This window comes from Mus pahari, chromosome 14 (genome assembly GCF_900095145.1).
Source record: "Mus pahari chromosome 14, PAHARI_EIJ_v1.1, whole genome shotgun sequence".
Taxonomy (NCBI): Eukaryota; Metazoa; Chordata; class Mammalia; order Rodentia; family Muridae; genus Mus; species Mus pahari.
Genome location: NC_034603.1, coordinates 63203218 through 63211243, shown reverse-complemented (window position 1 = coordinate 63211243; position 8026 = coordinate 63203218).

The window sequence follows — 8026 nt, the reverse complement described above, 5'->3', positions numbered from 1 at the left end:
GTCCACTGAGCGTGTCCAGCTGCTTCTACCGATGTTTCTTCCTCAAGATCCAAGATTTCTGCTGGGTGTGGCCTGTCACCCAGTACTTGGGAGGCACAGGCAGGACTGCTTCGAGTTTGAGGCTAACCTGGTCTACACATGTTCCCAGGCTGGCCAAGGTGGCACTGTGAAACTGTCTCGAAAGGAAAACAACACATGAGGGCACCGTCTCTAAGGCAATTAAAGATTTTTATAATGGCTACAGCAGTTGGCATTTTTACTTTGACTACTGGTGTCACTAGCTTGTATGGATTGATTTTTTTTTGGGGGGGGGGTCTCACTATGTAGTCCTGGCTAGCCTGAACTTTCTTATGTGGACAAGGCTGGCCTTGAATACTCTCTGCCTCTGTTTCCTGAGTGCCGCCATACCCAGGCCAGCTTCTGTATGTTTACCAAAGTTGATCAAGGCAATTTTTCAAACAAACAATAATAATGTTTTAAAATCAAACTTCACAAAGTTCTTCTAAGTGCCCTCTCACCTGCCCACTTCCAGAGCTGTGAATGTCAGGGCACTTACATTCCTGTTCTCTGCCTGATAACAAATAGAGGGTTTTTTGAGAGAAAGAGGCTCTCACTACGTAGCTCTGGCTGTCCTGGAACTCACTACGTAAATCACTGGTTCTCAATCTGAGGGTCCTTTGGGATCCAAATGAGCCTTTCTCAGGGGTCACATCCTCTACGCCAGATACTTGCATTATGATTCATAACAACAGCAAAGTTACAGTTATGAATTAGCAAGGAAATAATCTGTGGTTGGGGGTCACCACATTAGGAATTGCATTAAAGGGTCACAGCATTAGAAAGGTTGAGAACCACAGCTGTAGAGCAAGCTGGCCACAGACAGACATCTACCTGCCTCTGTCTCTGGGATTAAAGACTTACAAAGCTCAATGATAGTGCCTTTAAGCAACTCAGAGCCCTGTGACTTTAGACTTATTCCACCATCCTCTGCCCCCATGGGTGATAAAACACCCACAGCCTCTCTTCTTCCTCCAGTTCTCCATCTGTGCTCACCAGGAGCCCACAGACAGAACTTCCTGGCTGACCCTGTGACCTGCGTCCAGGGCACTGACCTTCTGAACACCGCCCTACTTTGACCACGCTCAGTGGCTCCACCACCAGGGTAGAGGCTGTATTACTAGTTGTCTAGCAAGAGTTGCCTTCCTCGAGCCCCCAAAGCCCATTGGACATTCTGGGCACTGACGCCAGCAGCCAAAGCCAACAGGTCAGAGGTCATGTTGGAAGTAGGCCAGGGGGGCTGGTGAGATGGCTCAGTGGGTAAGAGCACCCGACTGTTCTTCCAAAGGTCCAGAGTTCAAATCCCAGCAAACACATGGTGGCTCATAACCATCGGTAACAAGATCTGACGCCCTCTTCTGGAGTGTCTGAAGACAGCTACAGTGTACTTACATATAATAAATAAATAAATCTTTAAAAAAAAAAAGGAAGTAGGCCAGGTCAGAGGTCATGTTAGAAGTAGGCCAGGTCAGAGGTCATGTTGGATACAGGGTCTAGCTGTGATGCAGTCACAACACAGTCTGCAGATGATGTCACAGGAGTTTAGTAAAGGGTAACTCTTGATCCCATCCCATTCAAAGCAACAGGCCTGGTTTGTATGCCAGTTGGAGGTGGCTCCCCTGGGGAGAGGGGGAGATGCTGAGAGAACAGGGCTAAGTGACTGACCCCCTTCATCCTGGGAATGGAAAATCTGGGCACAAACCACAGAACTACTGCCATGGATGTTTTCTGACTCTCTTGATAGTCCATAATGCTACTTTATTACATTTAGGTATTGAACTCTGTGTGTGTGTGTGTGTGTGTGTGTGTGTGTGTGTGTGTGTGTGTGTGGTATGCCACAGTGCATGTGTGGAAAGTCAGATCAACTTTTGGAGTCAGTTCTCTCCTTCCTCCATCTGGGGCCCCGAGATCAGACTCCATAGACAAACAGACCTCCTTAGGTAATACAAGCTGAAACTGATCCTCCTTGGCTGGGTTTATAACTGTGTTCCACTGTGTCTGGCGGTCATAATTACACCCTTTTTATTGAGACATATAGCCAAGGTTGGCCAAAAGCTTGCTTTATAGTCAAGGGTGAGCTTGAACTTCTGATTCTCTTGCTTCCACTTCCCAAGTTCTAGAATTGCAGGAGCATACCGGCCATCTTATCCAATATATGCAGTGTCGGGGATTGAACCCAAGACTTTGTGCATGCATACATCCCTGGTCCTTGCAAATTATAATCTATTGCTTTATAACAAATTAGCCCTAGAACCAGACCTGTAACCCCAGCTTCTTGGGAGGCTGAGACAGTGTGATCTAAAGTTAAAGGCTTGTGTCGACTACAGAGTGAGTTCAAGGCCAACCTGGGCAACTTGTTGAGCCTCTGTCTCAAAATGAAGAACAAGAAAGGCTGGGGCTATAAGAGTGTGTGCCCAGTATGCATGAGGCTCTTGATTTCCAGTGCCACTCAAATCCAAAACAAAAAAAAAAAACCCAAAACTGTCCCCCACCCCCCTAGAAGTTAGTGGCTAAAACCCATATTACCTGTTTCTGTTGTCGGGAGTCTCAGCTCAGCTTGGTAGAGCGTCTGGTTCCTGGGCTTTCATGAGATTGTTATCACATGCCCAACCTAGATTCTCAAGGCTCTGCCCTAACTGGAGAGCCCTCTCCTATGTGTCTCTTGGCAGGCCCTAGCTGATCTGCTTCCAAGTTCACTGCCGTGGTTGTTGGCCAGCTTCGGTTCCGTGGCATTCTCCGTAGTTGCTTAAGTGCTCTTGTGACTCAGCAACTGGTGACTGAAGATCAAGGCCACATCCTGAAGCGGTTTTGTTTTTTTGAGATAATGTCTCCTATAGCCCAGGCTGGTCAGAACTTACTAGCGAGCCCAAAGATGTCTCTCAATTTCTGATTTCCCTGACTCCACTTCCTGAGGGCTGTAATCACAGTTACATTTCTAGGGTTCTGTATGACTTCACCTTGCCTGCCACCTCTGCCACACTGCACTTACCAGGAGGAAGCCACTGAATTCAAGCCACAAAGGAGGGCATCACTTATGGGTGTGGCTGCACCGGGAACTGAGCTTGTCAGTGACATTTCTGAGTCCCATATTGTTCGGAGTTAACAGTCCCAAATCCGATCTGGCAAACACTGGGCTGAGCCTTTCACCTGCATGGCTTCACTTAATCTTCAAGCTGACCTATGGCAGTGGCTATCAGTGCTACCACTTGAAGACACGGGGACAAGCTTCAAGTGGCTGAACTGCTTGCTCACACCCATGGACTATGTTTCAGCAGTTCTCAACCTGTGAGTCACATGTCAGATAGCCTACATATCAGGTGTTTACACTATGATTAATACCAGTAGCAAAATTACAGTTATGAAGTAGCAACGAATTAATCTTGGGGGGGGGGGCAGCACAATGTGAACTGTAGTAAGGGTTCGCAGTGTTAGGAAGACAGAACTACTGATGGTGGTGGAGAGATGTACCCTGTGTTCACCTGTGAACAAGCCCACGTGCTTCCCCTTCCTTTGCTGTAAGAGCTCCTTCTCCAGTACCTTGGGAAAAATCAAGGTTGTGCAGACTGAGTGGAGCTGAGCTGGTACCGGTCAGAGGGCTGGAAACATGGGGCACACGCCTGAAGGGAAACTTGAAATGGTTATGTGGGTGAAATCCCCCTCCTTCCTTGAGGACAGAACAGAGGGAGCAGGGCGCCAGAAACAAATCTCTGTGCTGAGGGTTGCAATCAGGAGTATTACACGTTACCAGGCGAACCGAATATCCCAGCACTCAGGAGGTAGAGGCAGGCAAGTCTGAGTTCAAGACCAGCCTGGTCTACTACAGAAAAAGTTCCAGGCCAGCCAGGACTACATAGAGAAACCCTGTCTTAAAACAAACAAACAAACAAACAAACAAACAAACAAACCAAAAAAACCAAACAACAAAAAGTACTACACTTCTTGTACAGGGTGCTGTGCAAAGGTATCAGGACCTAGTAAATATACCAAAATCTGTGGGCTCTTCCAACATGTACATACAACATGGTGTCCCAAATCTTACTGGCCTGAAACAGTATTTGATTTCTCAGATTCTGAAGGTGGGTTGGGTGGTTATTCTGCTTGTCTCACTGGGACTCTAAGCATGACATTAGCTTGGTCAGTGGAACTGAAGCATCTGAGACCTCACTCTGACCTGGAATTTGGAAGGGAAGCTGGGAACTCTGTCTAGGCACTTCAGATCCTTCAGTGGTCTAGCCTGAGCTTTCTACACTGTTCCGAAACTTACGTAGTTGAGGATAACCCTGAACTTTTAATCCTCCTGCCTGCACCTCTGAAGTGCTAGGATTAGAGGTATGAGCTGCCACCATAGCTGACTACAGCCTGTGTACCCCCTTCATTTTTCATGTCTGTGTGTGCACATGTGTGTATGTCTGTGGAGGCCTGAGGTTGCTGTCAGGAATCATAATCCATTGCTCCTTCACGTAGTCACTGAGTCAGGCTCTCTAAATCAAATCAAGAGCTCACTGATATGGCTAGTTTTTTTGGTTTTTTTTTAAAGCATATTTTTGTGTGTCTTTTACACCTGCAACTGTCAGATCTTGTTAAGGATGGTTGTGAGCCACCATGTGGTTGCTGGGATTTGAACTCTGCACCTTCAGAAGAGCAGTCGGGTGCTCTTACCCGCTGAGCCATCTCACCAGCCCTGATATGGCTAGTCTTGTCAGCCTGCTTGCTCTGGGGATCCATCTCCACCTTCTGAGACTTGAATCACAGGCCACTCAGGATGTCTGTGGGCTTAGGGGACCTCACCTCTGGTCTTCGTGCTTGTACATTGAGTGCTTTAACCACTGGGCCATTTTCCATGTCTGTGTGTCTTTACTGGGAGTCATGTTCCAAGGAAACAAAACCAGAAGCTGTCAGATGGCTCCAAACACAGAGAATCTGACGGAGGGGTAAGGACACATTATAAAGAGTGTGGACACAAGGATGTTTTTGTTTTGTTTTTACTGAGATAAGGTCTCATTGTGTATCTCTGGCTCATCTGGAACTCTTTGTAGACCTGGCTGTCCTAGATCCCACAGAGACCCACCTGCCTCTGCCTCCTGAGTGCTATAATTAGAGGTGTGCACCAGTATGCCCAGCGCAATAACTTACCTTGGGAACCTCAAAAAGATGAGTTATGAAGGGCCTTGAAGGTAGCTAAGTGGTAGAGTACTTTCCTAGGATATGTAAGTCCTAGGGTCCAACTCCCACTACTCATTTCCCAAAAGTCAGTCTATGTTTGAATTGCAAAGACGTGCTTGTAGTTAGCAACCCATTATGGTACTAGGTCACTAGTACTGGGTCACGGGCTCCAGTGAGAAAGAACTGCAAAGTGTCTGAGAATGAAGGGGCTCCATGCAGGACACTGGGCTAAATAATGGCCAGTTTGGATGTAATCAGAAAGAGAAGTGGCAAAGCTTAAGACATTGGAAAATCCAGTTAAACAACCTGATTGTCTATGAAATTGAATTCAGGCTGCTATTGCAAAGGGACTGAACAAAATTGTGGACATATGCTACTCGGAGACAGGATTTGTATTCCAAACAAAACTCATTAGTGAGCCTCAAAATTAATTTAGGGGTTCATGATCCACATTAAAAAAAAAAAAAAAAAGACCAGGGACTGAGGAAGATGGTTCAGTCTGTACAGGTCTTGCCTCGCAAGCAGGAGTCTTAGCGTTCATCTGAGAACCCACATTCAAAGGCCAGGTGTTGGTGGCACTTCATTGTTAATCCCAGGACTTGGGAGGGAGAGACAGAAGGATGACTGGGGCTTGCTGGCCAGCCAGACTAACCTAACAGGTGAGTTCAAAGCTCAGTGAGACACCTATTCTCAAGGGAGGTGGGTAACATTCTAAGGATGACACCTGAGGCTATCATCTGGCCTTCTGATACACATACACACGCACACATATAACACACACTACAGACAAACACACCACACACACACATACACACAAACAAAAAGCATACATACACATATATCAATAGGCAATTAAGATAGGACTTGGGAGGCTGAGGTTGGAGATTTGTAAGTTCAAGGCCAGCTTGTGTTATATCATGAGCTCCAGGTACACAGTGAAACTCTCTCAAATAAATGAATAAACGCACAGTGGATAGGGCTATTGTTCTTGATTTCTTCACTTATATAAGAAAATGTTTGCATGTATGTTAGATAGAAAATACCAGTAAACATATTTCTTACTAACGTAGTTGTCGAAGTCTGAAAGCCACTGGTGGAATGTATGCTGGTGGAGTGCTCCAGTGTGTACTAATAAGGTGGTGGAGAGATGTACCCTGTGGTACATCTGTAAACCTAGCACTTGGGAGTTGGAAGCAGGAAGAACAGGAGCTCAATGTCACCCTCAAATACTTAGCAAGTAGTACACAGCCAGGACCACTAAATCCATCCACAAGACAAGAACAGCTAGGTGTGGGGGCAAACCTACCCTTTAATCCCAGCACTGAAGAGGCAGGGCAATCATGGTAACTGTGAGCCTTTGTCTCAAAATCAAAACCAATCAAACAAACAGAAAACAAAGAAAAGAAACTGTGCTGATATCTGTGTCTAGGCTGAGATCCAAAAGGGCTGGAGAGATGACCCAGCAGTTAAGAAATCTCAGCACCCACACCAGGCAGCTCATAACCATCAGGAGCTCCAGCCTCCGGGGCATCGGACACCCTCTTTCTGGCCTTCTAGGGCACACCTGCATGCACGTGCACACACAGGCATAACATGCCACACATACACACACACACAAACACCACACACATATACTACCACACCACACACACACATCACACTCTAAAACAAACCTTCAAAAAAAAAACAAAAGAAGAAAAGAATAAAAATGGCAATTCTGTGATCTGCTCAGCTCTGCTCTGTTCTATGAGGTTTCAAACAGAGGGAAATGCGAACAATACGGTTTCCTTCCTAGACACTAACCTCCCTAATTGAAATCCCGTAAAAGGAATAAACAGGGTGGATGCGAGCTGGAAAGGCTTGTGACAGAGCTGGCTTATCTTCCAGTTGGCACAGCCCTATCTCAGAGGGCAAGCTTCAGGTTACAGGGACCCACATCACCTGACACCAAATTACATAATTTTAAATGTATATACCCATTCCCATGCCCCCTCCCCCATCCCCAGATCCTCCTGTTTTGTAGTGAAAACAAGGTCTCACTAACTTTTCCAGGCTGGCTTAGAATGTCTGACCCTCTTGCTTCAGCCTCTCAAGTGGCTGGATTATATACAGGCCGTGGCTCCAGGCTTAGCTGACATAAATCAGCAGGTCAGCCTTCCTCCGCTGGAGAGCATGTTTTGTGAGAGTGAGGGCTCCCTGTATTGCCCAGAGCTCACTAGGCACTCACCAGACACACTGCTATGACTGGCTGGGGACTGAACCCCATGGGGGTAAGAAGAGAAGCTGCGCCTCCCACTGACTACACCGCCTCCCACTGACTACACCGGGTTACACTTGGGTTAACTCTTCTAGCTGGGTCACACCCAATCCTGATCCTTCCCCCAAACGCCCCACAGTCTGCGCTCACTGCTCAGTCGGCCAGAGCAGTGTTGCTGCAGCTGGGGGCCACCAAGGCAGCAGTGCTGTAGAGACTGTAGAGATGGGGGCAGACTTGGATGTACATCATGGCTCACACGGACCTGGTAGTGCAGCCTGGGACTTGGGCTTTTCAGGAAGCTTGAGACAGGAGGACAGCACGTTAAAGGCCTGCCTGAGTTCCCGAGTGAGTTCAAGACTAGTCCGGGCCACTCAGTAAGAGCCTATCTCAAAACACAAAAGTAAGAAGAGGACATAGGATGTAGTTCAGTGGTACAGTGTGTACAAGCCTGAGACTCAGTCACTGCAACTGGACAGGCAGGTGGGGGACAGGAAGTATGTTACTTTTTTTTTTTTTTTTTTTTTAAAGATTTATTTATTTATTTATTAT